Here is a 26654-nt window from a genome sequence, read left to right on the forward strand (position 1 = left end):
TGAAACATTGGTCTAGTGCTCCTTTAAAAAAAATGGGATTCTGGTACTGCTGTCATGAAATCAAATGTGATGTACGTTTTCAGCCAGGTCACAGCCTATGTTGAACAGGGATGACTTGAGACTTTTTTTCTTCTCAAATTAAAACAGGCCAAAAAAGAGCAACATGAGAACTCATATCACAACATGAGAACTCATATCACACAACATGAGAACTCATATCACACAACATGAGAACTCATATCACAACATGAGAACTCATATCACACAACATGATAACTCATATCACACAACATCAGAACTCATATCACAACATGAGAACTCATATCACACAACATGAGAACTCATATCACACAACATGAGAACTCATATCACTCAATATGAGAACTCATATCACAACATGAGAACTCATATCACAACATCAGAACTCATATCACACAACATCAGAACTCATATCACAACACGAGAACTCATATCACACAACATGAAAACTCATATGACAACATGAGAACTCATATCACACAACATGAGAACTCATATCACAACATCTGAACTCATATCACACAACATGAGAACTCATATGACAACATCAGAACTCATATTGCAATGCCACTTGAGAGGGTTCAACATAAGTTTAGTCTAATTCTGCAGAAATTCAATGTTAGTTATATGAATACAACAGACTAGATCTTGGTCTCAGGATAGCAGGTAGCCACCCCACCTCTGCTCATTTTCATACAGAGATGTAGCATCCATCCACATTCCACAATATACCTTGTAGCCTATAGCTGTAGTCACAATGAATCAAAACCTCCTTACCAGATCATTTTAAGAGCCATATATGATCACAATTTATGTTTTTACAACTGTTTTTTTATTGAATTAAACACACTTTTATCCCATTTCGTTAAAATAACAGACAGATCATTTAAAATGACTGTGTATGTGCACAACCGCGACTCCTAACGTCAGATATCTGAATCTGCCAATGACAAAAAAAAAAACCGACAATCTTCGATTTCATTGGCCATTGCCTTTCTCACCGGGGCCTCTCATTGGTCCGTCGGATCTCCACCCTCTCGTACTGTCTCGCGGTGTCAGAGTGCTAGCAGTGAGAAGCAGATGCGCGATTGTGTGTCCACATTAAATGTTGCGCGAAGGTAAGGCATACAGCCTCTTGTGAAAAGGAACATTCAGAGAGAAGCCAGCTATCTAAGTCATTGATTTCAGCATCCCTGGATATTCAGCACTATAACTGAACAGGACATTTATTGAGCTTTTGTCGCAGGTAAGTCACACGTCTTTCAGCATTCTCTAATGTTTATTATTGCCCATGTAATGCTAACGTCTGTTTGTAATAATTTTCCATTCTCCACATACACAGCCAGCTGCTAGTTAGGACAACCGTCATATTTAGTGCCTTGTTCAGACAGTATAGCGACGGAAATTGCTATTTTTGCCGTACTAGCTTGTTTGCTAGCTAAGTAGCTAGCTATCATTGTATTTGATAGGATGCATGGAAGTTACATGTACACGTTAGCCTGCCAGCTAGCTAACGTTACAGTAGTGGACCAGCCAGCAATGTTTTAAGACATCAGCTGGCAGCTACGTTAGCTTCTTGTAGACACACTCGTACAGCCACAGCGGGTAACGTTAGCTAGCTAACTAGCTATATGTTTTGCAAGTTGCACAAAAACACTAACTAGGTATGTTGTTCAGTGTATAGGGATAAAGAAAAGAAGGAAAGCCACATTTGGGTACCTTAACAGTGTTCATGCCCTCTTGACATTCTAGCAAGCTCCTGCTACGTGGCCAGTCTCTCATGCGTTCAACTCTGAACTTCTGAGTTTAGGCGAGTAAACTAGTTAACTATTTCTAACTACCAGATGGTACAACATTAACACTTGAGTTATCCTGTCTGTACAACCCAACCACAATCAAAGTAGATTCCACCCTCCTCAGTCCCGTTTTAGAGTTTTGCTATGCTAGCATAGTATAAACCTAGTCTGATTCATCTATGGGTGTTTTCAGTCATTTTTAAAGCGAACCCTGGGGATAAAAAAAAAAATCTAAATAACTCAGTTGTCTTTGTGTTCACACTGCCCTTGCATTTGAATGAGGACTCAACTATTTTGCCAGTTCACCTATTTTGTGAGTCACATTGCTATGTTTAGACTGGACCCAAGATATTTTTCAAAAATTCATTCAATGCACTCGGAGTTTTTACAAATGGCAGGAAAGCCATTCAATCAGAATGTGTTATTGGACAGCTAGATATACCTACTTACGTTGTTGGAAGCTAATAGATTGCATTTAGTTAAAAGATGAGACAATCATTTTAATCAGAAGATACGATTAACATGTAAATATTATGGTAACATAATAAATGGCAGAAGAATAACTGCAGATTAAATAATGCTGTCATGGTAAATTGTAAACCTGATGTTGGGTACTGCCCCTTTTGAGAGCTAGAATAAATGTTGTACCCTAGTTTGTGATTCTCACCAAATACAGTATATTATCTCCTCACACTATTCAACCCCCACAATCGAATAAACAGGCTATGAAGCTCTCTTAGCCTATAGATCATATATTGCAAAAAATTATCTGAACTAAAATCCACCATTTTTTGGGGCATTTCTGTGCATTCTTGACAATTGCTAATCAATATCCAAAACGGCACATTTTCCCCCACAAACCTGCACATCATCTCTCTTTCGTGGCACTAATGTGAGGGGTTATGTCAGGGGAAACGGTGGCGCTGGAATAACGACATGTAAACCTGGGGAGATTTTTGTTCACATTACCCCCAAAAAGTGAAGGAACCGAGTTCAGACCACCTCTCCAGATGGTTTCGCTTCGCGTCTGGGGCTCTTTTGAGAGGTCGGAGTTCCTTTGGAATGTTCGCACTGTACAATTTTCTTTTTGCAAACTGCATTGAGTTCTCCAAAGTCGTCTGAAAGGGACCAAGTGTGAAAACAACCTAAAACAGGGGTGTCAAACTTATTTTGCCCTGAGGGCTGTTTGTTTGGCTCCCCTGATCTTTAAAAAATACACTACTTTTCAGAAATAAAAAAGTGTCACACACCCCAGTCAGTTCTATTCTATCCAGCCTCTTCACCAATTAACGGAGGTTCATCCAGCTTCACTTTGTTCTGTCAAACTGTTACTGCAGTCTTGGATACAGTTACTTTTTGGGGCTTTTGTGTGCACTGGCTGAGCACTGGCTCAGCCCACTTGGCTGTTGTGTGTCTGCATCTCTCTGCTCTGAGAAGCAGTCTTTGCTCTGTGCGCTCTAGCAAGCCTAATGCCTTCAGAAAGTTAACACAATTTGACTTTTTCCACACTTTTTTTTTGTTGTTACAGCCTGAATTTTAAATGTATTAAATTGAGTGTCATTATTTTCCCCCCATTTAAAAAAAATATATATATATCTATATCACACACACACACAAAATAAAAAGCTGGAATGTCTTGAGTCAAGTATTCAACCCGTTTCTTATGGCAAGCTTAAATAAGTTCAGGAGTAAAAATTTGATTAAAAAGTCACATACGTTTGCATGGACTCACTCTGTGTGTAATAATAGTGTTTAATATTTATTTTATAATGACTGCGTCATCTCTGTACCCCACACATACAATTATCTGTAAGGTTTCTCCGTCGAGCAGTGAATTTCAAACACAGAACACAGATTCAACCACAAAGACCAGGGAGGTTTTCCAATGCCTCACAAAGAAGGGCACCTATTGGTAGATGGGTAATACAAAAAAAAAAGCAAGCAGACATTGAATATCCCTTTGAGCATGGTGAAGTTAATAATTACGCTTTGGAGGGTGTATCAATATAGTCAGTCACTGCGACGATCCAGACCCCCGTCCAAACTCAGTTGCCGGAGAGGAAGGAAACCACTCAGGGATAGCACAATGAGGCCAATTGTGACTTTTTAAAGGGGTTACAGAGTTTAATGGCTGTGACAGGAGAACTGAGGATGGATCAACATTGTAGTTACTCCACAATACTAACCTAAATGACAGAGTGAAAAGAAGGAAGACTGTATAGAATATAAATATTCCAAAACATGCATTCCTCAATACAAGGCATTATATTTGTAGCAAATCCATCACATCACTGAGTACCACTTCATATTTTCAAGCATGGTAGTGGCTGCATCATGTTATGGGTATGTTATTAATCGTCAAGAACTAGGGATGTGTTTTAGGAAAAATAGAAACAGAATAGAGCTAAGCAAAGGCAAAATCCTAGAGTAAAACCTTGTTCAGTCTGCTTTCCAACAGACACTTGGAGACAAATTCACCTTTCAGAAGGACAATAACCTAAAACGCAAGACCAAATATACACTGTAGTTTCTTTCCAAGATGACATTAAATGTTCCTGAGTGGCCTAGTTACAGTTTTGACTTAACATCTGCATGAAAATCAAATCAAATCAAATTTTATTTGTCACATACACATGGTTAGCAGATGTTAGAGTGTAGCGAAATGCTTGTGCTTCTAGTTCCGACAATGCAGTAATAACCAACAAGTAATCTAACTAACAATTCCAAAACTACTGTCTTGTACACAGTGTAAGGGGATAAAGAATATGTACATAAGGATATATGAATGAGTGATGGTACAGAGCAGCATAGGCAAGATACAGTAGATGGTATCGAGTACAGTATATACATATGAGATGAGTATGTAAACAAAGTGGCATAGTTTAAAGTGGCTAGTGATACATGCATTACATAAGAATACAGTCTATGGTATAGAGTACAGTATATACGTATGCATATGAGATGAATAATGTAGGGTAAGTAACATTATATAAGGTAGCATTGTTTAAAGTGGCTAGTGATATATTTACATCATTTCCCATCAATTCCCATTATTAAAGTGGCTGGAGTTGAGTCAGTGTCAGTGTGTTGGCAGCAGCCACTCAATGTTAGTGGTGGCTGTTTAACAGTCTGATGGCCTTGAGATAGAAGCTGTTTTTCAGTCTCTCGGTCCCAGCTTTGATGCACCTGTACTGACCTCGCCTTCTGGATGATAGCGGGGTGAACAGGCAGTGGCTCGGGTGGTTGATGTCCTTGATGATCTTTATGGCCTTCTGTGACATCGGGTGGTGTAGGTGTCCTGGAGGGCAGGTAGTTTGCCCCCGGTGATGCGTTGTGCAGACCTCATTACCCTCTGGAGAGCCTTACGGTTGAGGGCGGAGCAGTTGCCGTACCAGGCGGTGATGATACAGCCCGCCAGGATGCTCTCGATTGTGCATCTGTAGAAGTTTGTGAGTGCTTTTGGTGACAAGCCGAATTTCTTCAGCCTCCTGAGGTTGAAGAGGCGCTGCTGCGCCTTCTTCACAATGCTGTCTGTGTGAGTGGACCAATTCAGTTTGTCTGTGATGTGTATGCCGAGGAACTTAAAACTTGTTACCCTCTCCACTACTGTTCCATCGATGTGGATAGGGGGGTGTTCCCTCTGCTGTTTCCTGAAGTCCACAATCATCTCCTTAGTTTTGTTGACGCTGAGTGTGAGGTTATTTTCCTGACACCACACTCCGAGGGCCCTCACCTCCTCCCTGTAGGCCGTCTCGTCGCTGTTGGTAATCAAGCCTACCACTGTTGTGTCGTCCGCAAACTTGATGATTGAGTTGGAGGCGTGCGTGGCCACGCAGTCGTGGGTGAACAGGGAGTACAGGAGAGGGCTCAGAACGCACCCTTGTGGGGCCCCAGTGTTGAGGATCAGCGGGGAGGATATGTTGTTGCCTACCCTCACCACCTGGGGGCGGCCCGTCAGGAAGTCCAGTACCCAGTTGCACAGGGCTGGGTCGAGACCCAGGGTCTCGAGCTTGATGACGAGCTTGGAGGGTACTATGGTGTTGAATGCCGAGCTGTAGTCGATGAACAGCATTCTCACATGGGTATTCCTCTTGTCCAGATGGGTTAGGGCAGTGTGCAGTGTGGTTGAGATTGCATCGTCTGTGGACCTATTTGGGCGGTAAGCAAATTGGAGTGGGTCTAGGGTGTCAGGTAGGGTGGAGGTGATATGGTCCTTGACTAGTCTCTCAAAGCACTTCATGATGACGGAAGTGAGTGCTACGGGGCGGTAGTCGTTTAGCTCAGTTACCTTAGCTTTCTTGGGAACAGGAACAATGGTGGCCCTCTTGAAGCATGTGGGAACAGCAGACTGGTATAGGGATTGATTGAATATGTCCGTAAACACACCGGCCAGCTGGTCTGCGCATGCTCTGAGGGCGCGGCTGGGGATGCCGTCTGGGCCTGCAGCCTTGCGAGGGTTAACACGTTTAAATGTCTTACTCACCTCGGCTGCAGTGAAAGAGAGACCGCATGTTTTCGTTGCAGGCCGTGTCAGTGGCACTGTATTGTCCTCAAAGCGGGCAAAAAAGTTATTTAGTCTGCCTGGGAGCAGGACATCCTGGTCCGTGACTGGGCTGGACTTCTTCCTGTAGTCCGTGATTGACTGTAGACCCTGCCACATGCCTCTTGTGTCTGAGCCGTTGAATTGAGATTCTACTTTGTCTCTATACTGACGCTTAGCTTGTTTGATAGCCTTGCGGAGGGAATAGCTGCACTGTTTGTATTCGGTCATGTTACCAGACACCTTGCCCTGATTAAAAGCAGTGGTTCGCGCTTTCAGTTTCACGCGAATGCTGCCATCAATCCACGGTTTCTGATTAGGGAATGTTTTAATCGTTGCTATAGGAACGACATCTTCAACGCACGTTCTAATGAACTCGCACACCGAATCAGCGTATTCGTCAATGTTGTTGTCTGACGCAATACGAAACAGGTCCCAGTCCACGTGATGGAAGCAGTCTTGGAGTGTGGAGTCAGCTTGGTCGGACCAGCGTTGGACAGTCCTCAGCGTGGGAGCCTCTTGTTTTAGTTTCTGTCTGTAGGCAGGGATCAACAAAATGGAGTCGTGGTCAGTTTTTCCGAAAGGGGGGCGGGGCAGGGCCTTATATGCGTCGCGGAAGTTAGAGTAACAATGATCCAAGGTCTTTCCACCCCTGGTTGCGCAATCGATATGCTGATAAAATTTAGGGAGTCTTGTTTTCAGATTAGCCTTGTTAAAATCCCCAGCTACAATGAATGCAGCCTCCGGATAAATGGCAGACTTAAAAATAATCAACAATCAACTTGATAGAGCTTAAACCATTAAAAATAAATAATAGTATGGCAATATTGTTCAATCCAGGTATGGAAAGCTCTTAGACTTACCCAGAAAGACTCACAGCTGTAATCGCTGCCAAAGGTGATTCTAACTCCGGTTGTTGAACACTTGTGTTATATATATATATATATATTTCTGAATATGTTCTTTAGGCACTGTATATGCCAAGAAAGCCTCCATGGTTTGGCCTTGGCAGTGTGCACTTTTGTCAGTCAGCGACTGTGATTTGTAGTTTACGTGTCCTTCCAAACCCATTTCAAAGCCCTCTCTTCAATGAGTGTCCTTCATCAGCACATTTTGTCATACATTCTTGAATTATTCTTTCTGTGATTGAAGTGCAGAGCTAGCTGATGCTCAAAGGAACAGTGCATCAGTTGCTATTCAGACTTCCAAAAGAGACTCATCAGTGGAAATGCCTTTTCATTCATAAGCACTTTTGAAAAGACCCGGGGACTACATCTTTTCTAGAAATGTGATGCATAAATGGCTCATTGGGTTTAGAGTTTAATTTGAGATTTCTGCTGCAGCCAATGTTCCCTCTAAGCTGTGCGCGCACACGCAGTAGCCCCGAGACGCGCAGCTCCCTGGGACTGCAGTGCAGAAATATCAGCCTGCAGAGAGTAGCTTGAGATTAAACTTCACTCAACTTTCTATAGCAGTGGTCACCAACCGGTCGATCGATTGGTCAATCTCCAAGGCATTCCTAGTCGACCTTCAAACATTTCTGTAAAAACCCCAACGATAAATCCTTGTTCCTATTTTTTATTTATTTGTCTCCTGCTGTTGGTGGTAGGTGCACCCGGGTAGGGGAAAGGTTGCCATTTTGAACCATTTCATGTGACTGTAGGTACAAACTCTCCCTTCCCGGCGGGCCCAGAGAGCAAATCAAGTGCACTAAAGGCCTACCGCTGTCCAATCAGTTGGCTCAGACCTACCGCTGTCCAATCAGTTGGCTCAGACCTACCGCTGTCCAATCAGTTGGCCCAGATGATCGTGTCTGCAGTAACGCAGCAGGCATTATAGAAAGCTGAAGCAACGTTGGTACTGTGAGATTTCAAGATGTGTAAAACCATGAGAGAGACTCAATGAGTACAGCAAAGAGCTGCTGTTTTTATGACTGAGTTCATGTTTCATTTCTTACTTAGCAATGTCAACATTTTGGTCAGTGTAGGAAAGGGAAAGTGGAGGGGTGTTGAGAGGCGGACCCTCAGTCTGCTGCTCTCGCCCTCCGCTGTGAATGACCATCAGATGCACGCACCATCAGCAAATTATTTAAACAAGTAATACAACAACATATCTATTACTGGTGTGATCAAACCCTGAATTCGGGGTTCAAACACTGAATGCTGATTGGCTGACAGCCGTGGTATATCAGACAATATACCATGGGTATGAGAACTTATTTATTTTTACTGCTCTAATTCCATTGGTAACCAGTTTATACTAGCAATACGGCATCTCAGAGGTTTGTGGTATATGGCCAATATACCACGGCTAAGGGCTGTCTGCAGGCACTCTGCGTTGCGTCGTGCGTAAGAACAGCCCTTAGCCGTGGTATATTGGCCATATACATTTGAAGTCGGAAGTTTACATACATCTTGGCCAAATACATTTAAATTCAGTTTTTCTCAATTCCTGACATTTTAATCCTAGTAAAAACTCTCTGTTTTAGGTCAGTTAGGATCACCACTTTATTTTAAGAAAGTGAAATGTCAGAATAATAGTAGAGTGATTTATTTAAATGTTATTTATTTCATCACATTCCCAGTGGGTCAGAAGTTTACATACACTCAATTAGTATTTGGTAGCATTGTTTAACTTGGGCCGAATGTTTTGGGGAGCCTTCCACAAGCTTCCCACAATAATTTGTGTGTATTTTGGCCCATTCCTCTTGACAGAGATGGTGTAACTGAGACAGATTTGTAGGCCTCCTTGTTCGCACACGCTTTTTCAGTTCTCCCCACACATTTTCTATAGGATTAAGTTCAGGACTTTGTGATGGCCATTCCAATACTTTGACTTTGTTGTCCTTAAGTCATTTTGCCCCAACTTTGGAAGTCTGCTTTGGGTCATTGTCCATTTGGAAGACCCAAGCTTTCACTGATGTCTTGAGATGTTGCTTTAATATATTCACCATCTTCCTGCCTCATGATGCCATCTATTTTGTGAAGTGCACCAGTCCCTCCTCCAGCAAAGCACCCCCACAACATGATGCTGCCACCCCCGTGCTTCACGGTTGGGATGGTGTTCTTCAGCTTGCAAGCATCCCCCTTTTTCCTCCAAACATAACGGTGGTCACTTTCAATGCAACACTACCCAAAACAAAATACTTTTGCTGTCGGCAGAACGCATCGGAGTAGGATTCTATTGCATTGACATGCACTACTTAACCTGTACTCTACACATACCTGTGCTGCAGTAGGCCTATATGCAAATAGACTGTTGCCATATATGGATGTGTGCCATTTACTTTGAGCTGGACTGTGTTTACAGCATGATCAGTCATGAGTAAATGCTTTTGTTTTGTACACATTTTGTTTATATCTTTTGCTAGTTAGTGAGTTAGCCAAGTTACACAATTTTTTGTAGTCAGCAATGGGGAGTGATTGCTTCCTCCAAGAGCACAAAACACATGCATTTCTATAAATCTTTGAAAAGAGAGTCAGGTAAAGAGCTTTTTTGTTTTGTCTTAAAGGGGCAGTGCTGTATTTTGAGACAGGCATGAAATAAGCTAAGCCAACAGGGTAACTGTCTGATTCTCTGTAGTAATGGTATGGGAATAATAATGCAAGTGGTTTCTGGCATCAAACAACATTTTCAGTCACCTTGGCCTCTGTTAAAACTGTAACTTAAAGTGGGTGCACCCTCAGTGTTCAGTCACCTTGGCCTCTGTTAAAACTGTAACTTAAAGTGGGTGCACCCTCAGTTTTCAGTCACCTTGGCCTCTTTTAAAACTGTAACTTAAAGTGGGTGCACCCTCAGTTTTCAGTCACCTTGGCCTCTTTTAAAACTGTAACTTAAAGTGGGTGCACCCTCAGTGTTCAGTCACTTTGGCCTCTGTTAAAACTGTAACTTAAAGTGGGTGCACCCTTAGTGTTCAGTCACCTTGGCCTCTGTTAAAACTGTAACTTAAAGTGGGTGCACCCTCAGTGTTCAGTCACCTCGGCCTCTGTTAAAACTGTAACTTAAAGTGGGTGCACCCTCAGTGTTCAGTCACCTTGGCCTCTGTTAAAACTGTAACTTAAAGTGGGTGCACCCTCAGTGTTCAGTCACCTCGGCCTCTGTTAAAACTGTAACTTAAAGTGGGTGCACCCTCAGTGTTCAGTCACCTTGGCCTCTGTTAAAACTGTAACTTAAAGTGGGTGCACCCTCAGTGTTCAGTCACCTTGGCCTCTGTTAAAACTGTAACTTAAAGTGGGTGCACCCTCAGTGTTCAGTCACCTTGGCCTCTGTTAAAACTGTAACTTAAAGTGGGTGCACCCTCAGTGTTCAGTCACCTTGGCCTCTGTTAAAACTGTAACTTAAAGTGGGTGCACCCTCAGTGTTCAGTCACCTTGGCCTCTGTTAAAACTGTAACTTAAAGTGGGTGCACCCTCAGTGTTCAGTCACCTTGGCCTCTGTTAAAACTGTAACTTAAAGTGGGTGCACCCTCAGTGTTCAGTCACCTTGGCCTCTGTTAAAACTGTAACTTAAAGTGGGTGCACCCTCAGTGTTCAGTCACCTTGGCCTCTGTTAACCTCTTGGATCTCCCCATACCGGATCCGGTATCAGGAATACAGACTCAAGCTCATTACCATAACGCAACGTTAACTATTCATGAAAATCGCAAATGAAATGAAATAAATATGCCATCTCTCAAGCTTAGCCTTTTGTAAACAACACTGTCATCTCAGATTTTCAAAATATGCTTCTCAACCATAGGAAAACAATAATTTGTGTAAAAGTAGCTAGCTAGCGTAGCATTTAGCGTTAGCATTAGCGTTAGCATCCAGCACGCAACATTTCAACAAAAACATAAAAGCCTTCAAATAAAATCATTTACCTTTGAAGAACTTCAGATGTTTTCAATGAGGAGACTCTCAGTTAGATAGCAGATGCTCAGTTTTTCCCAAAAAGATTCTTTGTGTATTAGAAATAGCTCCGTTTTGCACATCACATTTGGCTACCAAAAAAAAAACGAAAATTCAGTCCTCAAAACGCGAACTTTTTTCCAAATTAACTCCATAATATCGACTGAAAACATGGCAAACGTTGTTTAGAATCAATCCTCAAGGTGTTTTTCACATATCTCTTCATTGATATATCGTTCTTGGACGCATGGTTTCTCCCCTGAATCAAATGGTAAAGTACAAGCAGCTGGCAATTGCGCACCGAATTCCACGCAGGACACCAGGCGGACACTTGGAAAATGTAGTCTCTTATGGTCAATCTTCCAATGATATACCTACAAATACGTCACAATGCTGCTAAGACCTTGGGGGAACGACAGAGAGTGTAGGCTCATTCCTTGCGCAATCACAGCCATATAAGGAGACAATGGAAAACAGAGCTTCAGAAATTCTGCTAGTTTCCTGGTTGACACATCATCTTGGTTTCGCCTGTAGAATGAGTTCTGGGGCACTTACAGACAATATCTTTGCAGATTCTGAAACTTCAGAGTGTTTTCTTTCAAAAACTGTCAAGAATATGCATAATCGAGCATCTTTTCGTGACAAAATATCGCGCTTAAAACGGGAACGTTTTTTTATCCAAAAATGAAATAGCGCCCCTAGAGATCCAAGAGGTTAAAACTGTAACTTAAAGTGGGTGCACCCTCAGTGTTCAGTCACCTCGGCCTCTGTTAAAACTGTAACTTAAAGTGGGTGCACCCTCAGTGTTCAGTCACCTTGGCCTCTGTTAAAACTGTAACTTAAAGTGGGTGCATCCTCAGTGTTCAGTCACCTTGGCCTCTGTTAAAACTGTAACTTAAAGTGGGTGCACCCTCAGTGTTCAGTCACCTTGGCCTCTGTTAAAACTGTAACTTAAAGTGGGTGCACCCTCAGTGTTCAGTCAACGGGCTGGAAGTTGCACTGAATTTTTACTATGTTCAAGTTTGCGCTCAGCATACTTTACATTTTCTCAGTGCTGGGAAAAAAATTGAGGGAACATTGGCCTCAGCCCTGTCTAGTTTGCAGTGTTGTCTGATCAAGTCACTTCACCTCAGCAGTTTACAGGACTTGCTGCTTTCCCTTCAGGTCAGGCATGGCTCTAGAAAGAATTTGCCTGAATGAAATGCGTAGGCCTTTCCCTTCATTGCTTAATCAGGTCATGTCTGAAACATGAATCTGGAAAGATCTGCCTGTCTTGACAAGAGCTGGATAGTCAACCACAGCTGTTTTCCTTATCAGGCGTCTGTCTGCAAGCTCTGCTGTTTCAGTGGAATGAACCTCTGGACCACATTGTTTCTGTATTCTTACAAGAAGTCTTACAACTCTTATGCATGGTGCTGAATTGACTGTTTTGCTAATTCTCTTGAACCTGGCTCCACCTCTCAGTGAGGGCTTTCAATATGTTGGATGTTGCGCACACACTAAATTGTAATTCCTGCATTTATGTAGAAACTAATGTATTTACAGCTTTGATTAATGCATCAGTGTTAAGTTGATTCAACAGGAATCTTTAGTTCTAGGGAAAGTGTTCAGTTAATTACAAAGCTTTTTTCCTATGTGGCTCTCTGCTATGTGAAGTAGACCAGTATTAAGGGTGCTATAGTTGGATAGACAGGTGCTGATTGCAGCCAGAAGATCCAGCTACTTTACAAACCGTGGACAAATGGCCTCTACTCTACTTCTCCAGTCAGCTGCTGGAGCCATCTCTTTCCTCAAGGGGCTCGGCTTTGGGTCGCATCAGGGCAAAATGCTAAATTATTTTATATAGTCATTGGGAATACATGCGCCTTTTGATGTGCTTTAGTGGCGGCAGGTAGCCTAGTGGTTAGATCGTTGGACTATTAACCGAAAAGTTTGCAAGATCAAATCCCCGAGCTGACAAGGTAAAAATCTGTTGTTCTGCCCCTGAACAAGGCATTTAACCCACTGCTCCTAGGCTGTCATTGAAAATAAGAATTTATTCTTTACTAACTTGCCTAGTTAAATAAAGGTGTAAAAAAAAAAAGTGAACCGAAAAGTCATGTTTGAAGCATGTAGGTGAGGCTAGCTAGTTGCTAGGACTACATCAGGCCCAGTGTTAAAGGCCTGGCCTGTAGTCTAATTATTATTATTATTATTTTTTTTTTTTTAAACGTTGCTGTTATTTCAGTCATGTTATTCAGACTACTTGAGAACTCGAATAGACCACATAGGTGGTTAATGCCCCCAGTGTGTGAACAGATGTGAAAAGCAACATTAGCCAGAACACTAGGCTACTTGCTTGAGGAACTTAGGTTCTGTAGGCTAAATGGTGTGGGGCAATGCAGTGTTCAGGGAAATGTTGGCGTCTCATTTGCATGATGAACTAAATTAGTTCTGGGTTTGAACAAGCTTATGTTATCTCAGCTTACCACCCCATTCTATTGGGAGCAGTTATCATCTTGGCTAAATTAATGAATGATAAGTTGGGCTGATTATCAGACTGTCAAAAAGTAAGCTAATTATTGTGTGTGTGTGTGTGTGAGGCTTTTGTATCAGTTGCTTTGCATTAGCCTAAAGAGAGACGGTACCGTCTAGCTTCCTGCCACAGATATACACATTTCTTCTGTTTTTTCCCCTTTTTATTGTTTGAATGAGGCTTGGTAGTCCTACTTCCTGTTCCGTAGCTTTGGAAAGCAACCCTCAACAATGAGCTGCTTTTATGAGCTTTGAAATATTCCAGCTGAAGAAATTTGTATTCAAGGAATGTTAACATTTCTGTGCCCTGGGGAGATGCCATTGTCTCTGGGGGTTTTGCCTGCCGCCCATCAAAGCAGAGTCCTAAAGCAGACTGAGTGGCTTTATGGCACTTGTTTGGCTTTGTCCTGCCCTGTGGTGGTTTGCTGGGAGGTTATCAGAGGTGGGGTGTCTGGGGCCAGGCATACAGGCAGATGGCCACTCTGTGCTGCTCATACCCTACTGGAGCACACTAGGAAAACCTCTAATTGTCATGTCCTTTTGGGACGTGGCAGTGAAGTGGCAGTGCTTGAACATCTCCCTTCCTGTTTTCTGGCTAAATTGTGTTTCAAGGACCCACGACCATGTTAACTCTTGCTCTTAACAAATTGTTCCATCGGCTTGTTTTCAGTAAGGCTTACCTACACGGTGTCGACCCCAAGGTATTGTCATCAGTAACAAGTGTGTCTAGCAAACAACCAAACCATTATTTAAGCATGGTACAATTTAGTATGCTGCAGTGGATTAAATATCCAATGTTAACAATATAACAGCTTTCTCAGTAATGTATTTATGAATTGAATTAACACAAATCTCTTGGAAATGTAAAAGTCCCCCTGTCAAGGCTGTGTTTCAGGGCAAGTCTTGAATGATTAGAGAGATGGGCCTGGTACTAGCAGCAGTGTAGCCTCATAATGATGGGCCTGGTACTAGCAGCAGTGTAGCCTCATAATGATGGGCCTGGTACTAGCAGCAGTGTAGCCTCATAATGATGGGCCCGGTACTAGCAGCAGTGTAGCCTCATAATGATGGGGCTGGTACTAGCAGCAGTGTAGCTTCATAATGATGGGCCTGGTACTAGCAGCAGTGTAGCCTCATAATGACGGGCCTGGTACTAGCAGCAGTGTAGCCTCATAATGATGCAGCATTTTTACTAACATTCCTAAATCTCTTCTTATTGTCAAGGTTGTATGGAAATGTGAGTTGTAGCTGTAATCAGTGGCTCATGTGACTTCTGTCTTGGTAGTTACAATAGTTCCATGTTTCAACCCATAGCCTACACACACACACACACACACACACACACACACACACACACACACACACACACAGCAACCCTGCTTTCAAGAGCGACAGTTTACAACCAATGAAACCAACCCCGTCCACACATAATTAGCACTTAGCAGTATGTCTTGATAATCGCGAGTCTCACCTGCAGTGCCTTGATAAGATGCAGAACTTTCCCTCCCGTTCTCCTTTATTAACTTTTGCTAAAGCTTTGGGGAGTCTGCCAAGGCCCACCAAGTGCTTTGATTAAGAGGCATATGATATTTCAGTGGACTAATTATACTGGAAGGTGCGAGGGGAATTTTTAATAGGGAGTTTGGCTGAGAACAGGTCTCGAGCACAAAGGAAGCTGAAGTGAAATGGGAAGAAGTAATTTGGCCTTCACCGATTTTCAGATGAGGCCTTTTCCGCTGTCTTTTTGTTTTACTGCAGCACCTCTTAATGAGCGTCCGTAGGAGCTGTTCCATGTAATTTCAGCAAACCATGACACCCACCATCTCAGACCATACAATTTATTTTCATCATGAGCACAAGCAAATGGCTCTCTACCCAAAGTTACAAATAAAATGTTGCGATCTGTTCAATAAACATGAGACCAGTGACATTTTATAAAAGGGTGTGGCAGGAACAGTGGCATCTAATGGACAAAACTGGGTATTTTCACACTTTTGTTAAGTAATGCAAGCAACTTCAATGGCCAATTTCTCGGAACAGGGAAAAACCACCAGGTTAATTAACAGGGAATACATTACATAGTATGACGAAACAATACTCCAAGCCGTTGCTACATACTACTTGTTAGACATGGGGAACTGATAATGGGGGGGGGGCTTTGATCATGTTATTGGATTCCTCATGACTTACAATAATTATGGTCCAAATTGGATGTTAGGTACTATGTTTGTTTATTGAGTCCTATAAATTAAAAGGACCAATTTGGGTTTAATCAATTAGCTTAGTTTCTCAGACCAAATAATGTTTCAGGAATACTAATCTTATTTCTAACTACAGGAACAATTTCAACACGACCCGTAGCCATCTTGAAAGGAGATTTTGAAAAAATAGGAATACGTCTCCTGGTAAGACTATTGTGGGCCTGTGCAGGCCTGGCCAACTAGCTGGGTCTCATTTGTTTGCCTCAGGACCTCTGTACTCTAAAATGTTGGGTCACTGGCCTGTTCTGCGGCTGCCTTTTTTTTTTTAATAGGCTCACTGTCAAGTAGACACTAATAGGTAGATTGATCATCTGCCCCAATGCTTCAGTCACTTGAGTCTGCTCATCGAGGGGGTTTAGTCTCTGTACCGTGAGTGGAACGTTAAGCCAGGCGCCCCATTGAGACTAATAATAGTGTAGTTCTGGAAGGCCCTGCCCTACTTTGGCTCCTAGCTGGACACTTCCTGGAGCCTGCAGCCCTCTGGTAAGTCACTCCGGTCATTTGGATGGCTGGGTTACTGGCTAACTAACATTGCTGTCAGCAAGACCGATAAGATGGATCATCCAACTGTGCTTCATTCAGCCCTGCCATTAAAGTTCAACACAGTTGTGGTAAAACAAACGTGCAAGTTTTCAGGACTTCAGAACCAAAAGGAGCCATGAATATAAAGCGCTCTAATGGATTGGAGACATTTTTTTGAGAGATCGATAATACCTGAAAGCCAGCAAAGGTTTTACGGTGCCCTCGCAATCAATATGCTGCTTGTGTTGCTGGTTTGAAAAGGGCAACACAGACAAACACAGGGTTAACGGTGCCAAGTTTACCCTGTTCCTGAGGAGTGGATACTTTTGAGGGGTTGGAATTTAGCGAGAGGCGAGATCTGTTTGCTGTGGATGGTTTCCGTAAGAGTTCCCCAGTCAGTTCATTTGTCGAGTCACAGTGGGGTTGTGACAATCCCTATTGATAGTTAATTTGATGCCTCCCCATGACACATGGCTCCAGTTTCCAATAGCTTGTAGAAGAGTAGTTAATAAATACATGACTGATGCAGAAAAGACGAGGGGAAGTGTTTTTAAAGTGCTCATGATGTCTTCAGTGTGCTCTGTTTTTAACTGAAGCATTCAAACTGTGGAAAAGACTCCCATGTCCTGGTTTCAAGTGTGGATGACTCCCCATCTCGCCACTTCATTGTACAATGGTCTTTCTGTTGAGGCCCTTTTGCTTTAGGGCCACTTTGTCACCCCGGAATGACAGCAGAGCTTCTGGAAGCCAAGAGATGTCAGGAAGGGCTAGGCCACTATTGTCTCATCTGAGAGAAAATACGGGCTTGAAAGACTAGACACTTTCACCCACAGACTTCTGTTTTCTGAGTAGTCAATGGGCATTCATATCACATTTAAATGTTGATTTTAATGGGTGATTCATGCTGTTTAACATTTTTGAACAGTGCTCGGTGATTTTAACTGGGGCTCATGATGACATGGTGCAACATCGCATAGTCAGCTGATTCAGTGTGATAGTGACCATGCATCATTGAGTGCCTCATTAATTCAAACAGCTGTCCAATAATTTCTATATATTTTGTACTGAATGGTTCCTTTTTATAACTGTGCTGTATGTTGTCTTCCTAAATATTACCATGGAGTAGCCTAAATGTGGACATTGCTCATTTTGCTATTATCATGGGTGTTGGTGAAATACAACGTATTACACAACTTTGTGAGACAGACTATTTCCTCTTTCGAACATCACTTGTTATCCCTAATGCCATTTTTTTTCTGACTGAGTACTGGCTCTTGGAAATGTGGTGTCACTGTTACCACTGCTGTCTGTATGGGGTAGTCTCATTGACCCCCTCGCTGGGGCCCCTCAGGGCACAGTTGACCATGGCCCAGTTCAGTCCTAAACCAGACGGCACTAATGCTCCCCGACCCCGGGGTGCTCTAATCCTTAGACGCCCCCCCCCCCCCCCCCTTCCCCGGCAGCCCCAGCAGCCACATCAACAAAGAGCTGGCTTCAGCACCCCGGCACCAAGACCAACAGAGATGGAGCTGTATTCCCATCCTATTATTCACTGTACTCTCATTATGGCCAGTAGTGAATGGAGGGGGCTTTTAGAAAAATGTGTTTGTGCTACCTTCGGGGCCAGACTTCCTGGTCGGTGCCAGTGCCTGAATGTCCAGACAGGCTCACAGGGACTAAGGTGGGGGTGCTCTCTCTGAGGATTGGTAATATCTGGTTGGCTGCTGCTGAGCCAATGGAAAGCTTGCCGCTCTCCCTGTTGTCCTGTGGTCTGCTATGACAGACACTGGCATGAGGAGTAGTGGCTATGGACACACGCCCACACAGACACACACTGTGGTGTTGGCCGGTGGAGTCACACTGCTGCCTTGGTCCTCTCAGGCACTGGCACCGTCTGTTTAGGAGTCCATGGAGCCCATTCAGCTGAATGTATAGAGGGGTGTTCCGGAGTGTCAACGGAGGTCCATATGACCCTCATGTCATACTAAATGGCTGAGGGCCTTGTACTTTGTTTTCACTCTGTTTTGATCTCCATTTTCTGTCGTTCAGTTGTTCAAACACTGATAGGAGAATGGATTGGAGCGTAGAACGGTTGTTGGCATTAAGTGGAAAACCATGTTTGTCTTGCCTGTTCTTGGTATTGTTGCTGTTTTGACAACAGCCAATGGGAGGAGTACAGTGCATTGGGAAAGTATTCAGACCCCTTGACGTTTTCCACATTTTGTTACGTTTACAGCCCTGTTCTGGAATTGGTGAGAAAAATATATCATTTAAACAATCTATGTACAATACCCCATAATAATAAAGTGAAAACTAGGTTTGCTGGTGTATTAAAAATAGAAATAGGACACACAAATACCTTTTAAGTATTCAGACCATTTGCTATGAAACTCAAATTGAGCTCTGGTGCATCCTGTTTACATTGATAATCCTTGATGTATCTACAACTTGATTGGAGTCCACCTGTAGTAAATTCAATTGATTGGACATGATTTGGAAAGGCGCGCACCTGTCTATATAAGGTCCAACAGTTGACAGTGCATGTCAGAGCAAAAACCAAGCCAATGTGGTCGAAGGAATTGTCCATAGAACTCTGAGACAGGATTGTGTTGAGGGACAGGAAGAAGTTTGGAACCACCAAGACAATTCCTAGTGTCCGGACAAACTGAGCAATCAGGGGACAAGGGCCTTGGTCAGGGAGGTGACCAAGAACCTGATGGTCACTCTGACAGAGCTCCAGAGTTCCTCTGTGGAGATGGGAGAACCTTCCAGAAGGACGACCTTCCAGGTGTGTGCCTTTCCAAATCATGTCCAATCAATTGAATTTACCACAGGTGGACTCCAATCAAGTTGTTGATCATACTTGCTGTATCTATGTAAACAGGATGAACCAGAGCTCAATTTGAGTTTCATAGCAAAGGGTCTGAATACTTAAAGGTATTTGTGGATGTGGCGGAGGGGGATTTATTTCTGTTTTTAGGGTGTCTTCCTTTCAGATTGTTAAGCATTACTACCATGTGGCGGAGGGGGATTTATTTCTGTTTTTATGCTGTCTTCCTTTCAGATTGTTAAGCATTACTGTACCTCAATTCCACCTGGCAAAGTTTGCTGCCTTTCCTTTCCATTTAACTTCTCAAGGTGTTGCCATACAGGACTTTGCCTCTCTCTGCCATTTTTCCAACTGTTAACGATGCCGATGATTCAGGTTAGGATTAGGTTTAAAATCACATTTTGTGTCTCCCGAGTGGCACTGCGGTCTAAGACACTGCTAGAGGCATCACTACAAACTCGTGTTTTTCCATTTGTCACATCCCTAGTGCATGGTAGTGATAGCGACAGATCCTCCCCAGTCCTTTAGCTCACTTCCTGCCACCGGGAACTCCTGCCTCGACCTTTAGCACCCTCCAAGCAGCAGGTTGTCAGGGGCGATATATTAAAAACATCCAGTCATCCAGAAACAACGTGGAAGAGTGCTTTTGCCTAAACCACATGACGGCCATCCTCTCCTCAGCAGATATAGCCTTGCGATCCTCCACACACGGTCTATTAGCCTGTTCGTGCCTATGTTAAATCCATAACGGAATGCTAAACATCCTGAGAAGCCATCACTGATTGTAAACATTGCTTAGTGTCTCTTGTTTTAATATCATTGGTTAAACTTTATAACGGAATGCTAAACATCCTGAGAAGCCATCACTGATTGTAAACATTGCTTAGTGTCTCTTGTTTTAATATCATTGGTTAAACTTTATAACGGAATGCTAAACATCCTGAGAAGCCATCACTGATTGTAAACATTGCTTAGTGTCTCTTGTTTTAATATCATTGGTTGAACTGTATTTGACGTGTAGGTTTTAATGACATATTAGCTCATCACTAAACTACTAATAATTTACATATGCAGACCATTGCTCAATATCAATGGTGTTAGGATAGTCATTATCAGAAGGGTCTGTTGGCATTATTTGCAGCGACTCCTTGATGTTTCTCTTAAGCGAGGAAAGCGCTTATGCAAATATGACCAGAGTCATGGGAAGGACAGCGGTAGGGCTTCATAAGTATGAATAACGACGCAATTATTTTTCATCCATTTGATAACACATGGAGCCGGTATAATAAAATGTCCCTGGGCAGCCATTTTCCCTCCACCGCCACGAGCACCACCCACTCCTCCTACCGTAGAGTCTGAAATGATGCCTCGTTAAATAGTTCTAATAGCTGCCTTTACAAGCCAGCGCCTGGATACAAACTGGCGGTCTGACTTCCTCCTCTCCCAGGATAAAATGATTTCCCTCCCTGGATGCCTCAAGCCACACTCACACATGATTGGGCTTGCAAATTAAGTTTTCCCCTTTGGACAGATAAGAGCAACCTTGGCCTTGGAGACCTGGTGAGTCTGTTTTGTTTGGCCGTGGACAGGCCAGCTCCTCCATCATCAGCACTTTCTTTAGCTCTTCCATCGCGTCCTCCACAACGGCCCCTCCCTCAACAGCCTTTGAGGTGAGGGGTGTCCCCCAGACTGATGAAGCAGTCTTGAGTGAGACACCGTTTTATCATCCGATTTGATGCAGAGCACACAGAGGAATAGAACCGAACCAATCAGCTGGCCGCCTTTCCTCGTCCTCTTTTTACATGGTGTGGAGATCGCACCTCCTGAAACGTTGTCTTTTTGGGGGGGACTTAACTGAACAGTGGTGTTCCACAACTGGCTATAGACGGGTTAGTTGAAAACGATGTGCACGCTTCAATGTGGCAGAAGTCAGTGTGTTGTGATTCTGGATGTGCAGAGGGCTAGCAGCAATGAAGAGGGAGAGGAAAATACATCCTGGCATGTGGGGAATCGTAGGTGGCTTGTTTCAGCTAGTTTTATCTTGTGCTTGATGCAAGGTCTTGTTTTGAGGTGTTTTTATTGATTTCACGTCTGCTAATGTGGCAAATCCACTAGCTAACCAACAACTGTAACAATATATTTGAGAAGTGCTCATTGTGCAAATGTCAACAATCTAAGCCACGGGCCTGTAAAACCTTTTTTCTAGCATGAGAGCTACTTCATTTATTTTGTTGCGAGTTAGTATTACTTATTTGTTTTTTTATAGCTTCTCCTCTACACTGCAACTTGTCTTCAGGTCCTTGGTGTACACGATATGTGTTTTCTGTGAATATACCCGGTCAAATAATGGTTGATAAACAGTATTTGGCGTGACTTGTATTTTCCCATATGCTGTTTTCTGTACTAAAAATCTGTTTTCTGTATTTATTTATTTGACTCTACTACAGTCATTCCCAGAGAAACAGCTAATTGATGTTCTGATAGGTCTGGGCAGTATTAATTGATGTTCTGATAGGTCCGGGCAGTATACCACATTTAACCCACCAACACGTTTGGTTCTTACCTTGTCAATCATTCCTCCCTGGTGTATTCATTTATTGTCAAACAGCAATGTATTCAAGGTGCTGCCCACTATATTCCAACTATAGCATTAGAATAATCATTATATTTTCATGATTCCAACAGTTCACCAATTAACTAGGCCTATATTTTATGCCCATATCATGCTGCATGGCACAGTGTGGCATTGAGTGCGGAAAATGCTGAATCATTTTTGTTGGGTTGAACAGTATACATGGAGAAAGACCCATTTTGAAATCACATAATTTGTCTTATCACGCTAAGGTTATGAACTACTGAAAAAGCATATTTAGAACTTTTATTATTGAAAAACATACAATACCGTCAGAGACATTTTGATAGACAAAAAATGATATCTCCCAGCCATATGTTCTGAGTACATTTCAATGCTTAACCCATTTTTTATTTGTCTAATTCCCCTTTAGTTGTCCATCTAGAATGAGAAATGTCAGTCTAGTGTTTTGTTTCTGCTCTTAGGCATACTGCTGCAGCACATGTCATAGTTTGCAGAACAATGGACTCCCAATTTAATCAAATAATGATTTCTAGTTCTGTCAGGTAAGCCTACTCTGCAGTTAACATTTTCATTGAGAAGGTTTTTGGGGAAAGTCTTTGTCTACTCTACCCACCAGACTGTTATCATTAGCACCGCTAACAGGCTAAATACAGAGGGATGGACAAACACACGCACCAGATGGGCAATATTGCTGGAAATTAATTGCCAGGTATTGTTATGTTTGGCTTTTTAAGCCAATGGTGGCTAACCAGTGGTGGGATATTGTGAACATGGCTTTGATTGGATAGTAGCCAGGAGCTTTATGTTTATGACAGTACTCCGTCTGGTTTGGCCCCCTTACCCCGTCTGTTTCGACCCCCGTCTAGTTTAGCCCCCTTACCCCGTCTGTGTTGTCCCCGGACCCCGTCTGTGTTGTCCCCGGACCCCGTCTAGTTTAGCCCCCTTACCCGTCTGTGTTGTCCCCGGACCCCGTCTGTGTTGTCCCCGGACCCCGTCTGGTTTAGCCCCCTTACCCGTCTGTGTTGTCCCCGGACCCCGTCTAGTTTGGCCCCCTTACCCCGTCTGTGTTGTCCCCGGACCCCGTCTGTGTTGTCCCCGGACCCCGTCTAGTTTAGCCCCCTTACCCCGTCTGTGTTGTCCCCTTACCCCGTCTGTGTTGTCCCCTTACCCCGTCTGTGTTGTCCCCTTACCCCGTCTGTGTTGTCCCCGGACCCCGTCTGTGTTGTCCCCGGACCCCGTCTGTGTTGTCCCCGGACCCCGTCTGGTTTGGCCCCCTTACCCCGTCTGTTTCGACCCCCGTCTGGTTTGGCCCCCTTACCCCGTCTGTGTTGTCCCCGGACCCCGTCTGTTTCGACCCCCGTCTGGTTTGGCCCCCTTACCCCGTCTGTGTTGTCCCCGGACCCCGTCTGGTTTGGCCCCCTTACCCGTCTGTGTTGTCCCCGGACCCCGTCTGGTTTTGTTGCTAAACAACCAACCTGTCTATTAAACCGTGCACATTCAGTACACACCCACATACCTCACACGTTTGATGTTTTCACACACTTCACACTGCTCAAAATGCTGTGATGTCTTCAGCTCCATTGGCCCCATGTAAGACCTGTCACCACTATCAGATCTCATGTGCTGAGGAATCGGGCCAATGATCTATAACAGCTTTGTTTTCTTCAGAATATGTATCCAACCTAAAGATGGCACTGACAGAGGGCTGCCTCACTTCTAGTCCTCAGTGCTACGTTTCCTATTTCATTTATTTTATTTTTAATCTTTTATGCTGCATTGTCGGAACTAGAATCACATTAACTTTGCTACACTCGCAATAGGTTCTGCTAACCATGTGTATGTGACCAACACAATTTGATTTGAAATGATGTAACTCTCTCCTGAGATTGTACTATTCTGATAAGAAATGACTTCCAAAGGAAGGATGGTTGGTGTTTATTGCAAGGAAAAGAATAGAATGGAGTGGGGAAACATTATTGGTGTTATTCTGGAACAAACAGAAGGTAGTTGGTTGGCTTTTTCCCCAAGTAGGTCTTTGTAAACTTGACAGTCCAGAGATAAAAGCCTGAAGGGAAGTGATCTCTCCTCCATTGCAGGTTTTCTTTGAGCGCCTGTTCAGAGTGCACACACCCTGGAAAGTGCTTGCTTGTATTGTATTGTATGTATTGCTAGTTATAGGCTGTAACTTGTTGTGAAGCCAGCGGCCAGGGTGGGCTAACGGTAGCGGCCAGGGTGGGCTAACGGTAGCGGCCAGGGTGGGCTAACGGTAGCGGCCAGGGTGGGCTAACGGTAGCATACAGCCCCTCCCTTCCTTTGAGGAAGACAAACACCAGGACTAGCTGATCATTTGTTACCTTGTTAATGATTGTTACCTTGTTGCTACTGAGGAGAAAATATTTGGATGTGCTTTCAATTACAAGGCTGCACATCAAAGAACATCAAGAGAGATCTTTGAACACGTCTCGCTGGAACCAAGATGTTCATTTCATGCGTTTTATCTTTTAGATCGAAAGCCTTCAAGGTTGTTATGACAATAGCCTTCAAAGGTGAAGCAACCATTTTTATTGTAGCAAATGACAACCAGCTTTTCAGTGGCAGGTTGTAGCACAGCCATATCTTAATGCTCCTCACCGCCATGACTGAGGACTGATCCACCCACGTGACGTCACCCCTGAAAGCTGGGCTCTTCATCCTCTACCTCCCTTTCATCTTCTCCACACCAAAGCCAGACTGCAGCACCTTTCATTCTGCCTCAGTGGAATATTCCAACATAGGGACCCACCACCACATGGCCACAGAGGCGCTCAGAAGCCTCACTAAGAGGTTTTCAGTTGGAGGCGGTCGGTGCCAGGTAGAGGTCAGGCCAGGTTGAGCTTGAAAAGAGATCCTCTGTAATTGAAGAGCTAGTGTGTTTGTAAAGTTCTGAGAGTGTTTCTGCAGGCTAGGCATCGTAGCCGTGTGCTGGTAAAGTTCTGAGAGTGTTTCTGCAGGCTAGGCGTCGTAGCGGTGTGCTGGTAAAGTTCTGAGAGTGTTTCTGCTAGGTGTCGTAGTGGTGTGCTGGTAAAGTTCTGAGAGGGTTTCTGCAGGCTAGGTGTCGTGGCGGTGTGCTGGTAAAGTTCTGAGAGGGTTTCTGCAGGCTAGGTGTCGTGGCGGTGTGCTGGTAAAGTTCTGAGAGGGTTTCTGCAGGCTAGGTGTCGTAGCGGTGTGCTGGTAAAGTTCTGAGAATGTTTCTGCAGGCTAGGCATCGTTGCAGCTTTGGCAACAACAACAAGCTTTGGGGTGATTATTGACTCCCAGCTTTTCTACTTTTGATCTTCTTCCCCATTAATATTTATAAAGAGGTTTTTAGAAGTCCATATGTAGTTATTCATTTCATGTAATCCTCCGCCCTAAAAGCATTCTGCTGGAGTTTACTGAGCTTTAGAGCCGATATGCCAGAAAATCCAGACCCCTGCAATTTCTGGCCTGCTTTCCAGTGGAGGTATTTGGGAGTGTTCTACTCACACCATTTCTGCAATGTATATGGCATGTGAGAACTTGCCATATGTCATCTCTAATAACAACGTACCTCCTGCTTTATATAATCCCCATCTGTGGCACTCAGAAAACCTGTGCCAGTCATTTTGAGTCATGGTCACGTGCTACAGTAAATGTGTGCATCTCACCTTTTTGGTGACGTCTATGGTCTATCTTCCTCCTTTATGAACGTTGCTGATGTCTGTGCATCTGCAGTAGGTCTGCATCTGCAGTAGGTCTGCATCTGCAGTAGGTCTGTGCATCTGCAGTAGGTCTGTGCATCTGCAGTAGGTCTCTGCATCTGCAGTAGGTCTCTGCATCTGCAGTAGGTCTGTGCATCTGCAGTAGGTCTGTGCATCTGCAGTAGGTCTGCATCTGCAGTAGAAAGTCAGTGAATCCCGACTTTCTGTAGCGCTCCTAATGTGAGGAGCAGCTGAGTAAATATCATCTCACCTCACCAACAAGGTCATTCTCCTCTCATCTCTGCCTCTCCTCATCTTTGCCTCTCCTCTTCTCCATTCTGTCTTATTGCCCTCTGACTAGCTAGCCCTGGTAACATTGTACTACTCCCTTGCCAACCAGCCAGTTCAAACAAAGCCCTGTCAGTGATGACAGATTTGACTCTATCCTCAGCTCTCTCCCCCCCTCCCCGTCTGGAGGAGGTGTGGAAATGACCTGGCACAGCATCATGTCCAACCCCGTAGGCGCCTGTTTGTAAAAAAATCAATACATTTGTCACCAAGTGAAACCACGCTGCTTTTGTCATTTTTCAAACGATAGGGTTTACTTTTTAATAATTTGTTCGTTTCACACCATTACTTGCCACCGCACTCGTTTTGAGATGAGAAAATAGGATTTTCAGCGGAGAGCTTAGAAATCTGAAAAATTCAGCCTGTTGCTTAAGGGTTCGGTGTGTCAAGGCAGGTGTTGGCTTTTAATGCCAATGTTCTGAGAAGTGAGAGAGCTAAGACTGAGGCTATGTACACAAGGTGAAGTTTGAAGGGGTACGTACATCTCTCAGGTTTTTAAATTCCCCCCCCAAGGCAGTTCTGTTCTCGCTCACTCAATCTACAGATACATTGAACCGTTTTACTGGCAAGCCTCCATGTGAATACTGACATTTTTGTAGAATTCCTAAGCATGGTGAGATTACG

The 26654-nt window shown here is 43.7% G+C and overlaps 1 protein-coding gene across 1 annotated transcript in view; it reads left to right on the plus strand.

The window, feature by feature from the left end:
* Positions 1-1129: 1129 nt before the first annotated feature.
* Positions 1130-26654, plus strand: part of LOC139385139 (D-glucuronyl C5-epimerase B-like) — a 55038-nt gene continuing 29513 nt past the window's right edge. The window contains exon 1 of the mRNA XM_071130216.1: positions 1130-1285. The gene's annotated coding sequence lies outside the window, so the exon portion shown is untranslated. The remainder of the gene's footprint in view (positions 1286-26654) is intronic.

The sequence above is a fragment of the Oncorhynchus clarkii genome, chromosome 26, assembly GCF_045791955.1.
Source record: "Oncorhynchus clarkii lewisi isolate Uvic-CL-2024 chromosome 26, UVic_Ocla_1.0, whole genome shotgun sequence".
Taxonomy (NCBI): domain Eukaryota; kingdom Metazoa; phylum Chordata; class Actinopteri; order Salmoniformes; family Salmonidae; genus Oncorhynchus; species Oncorhynchus clarkii.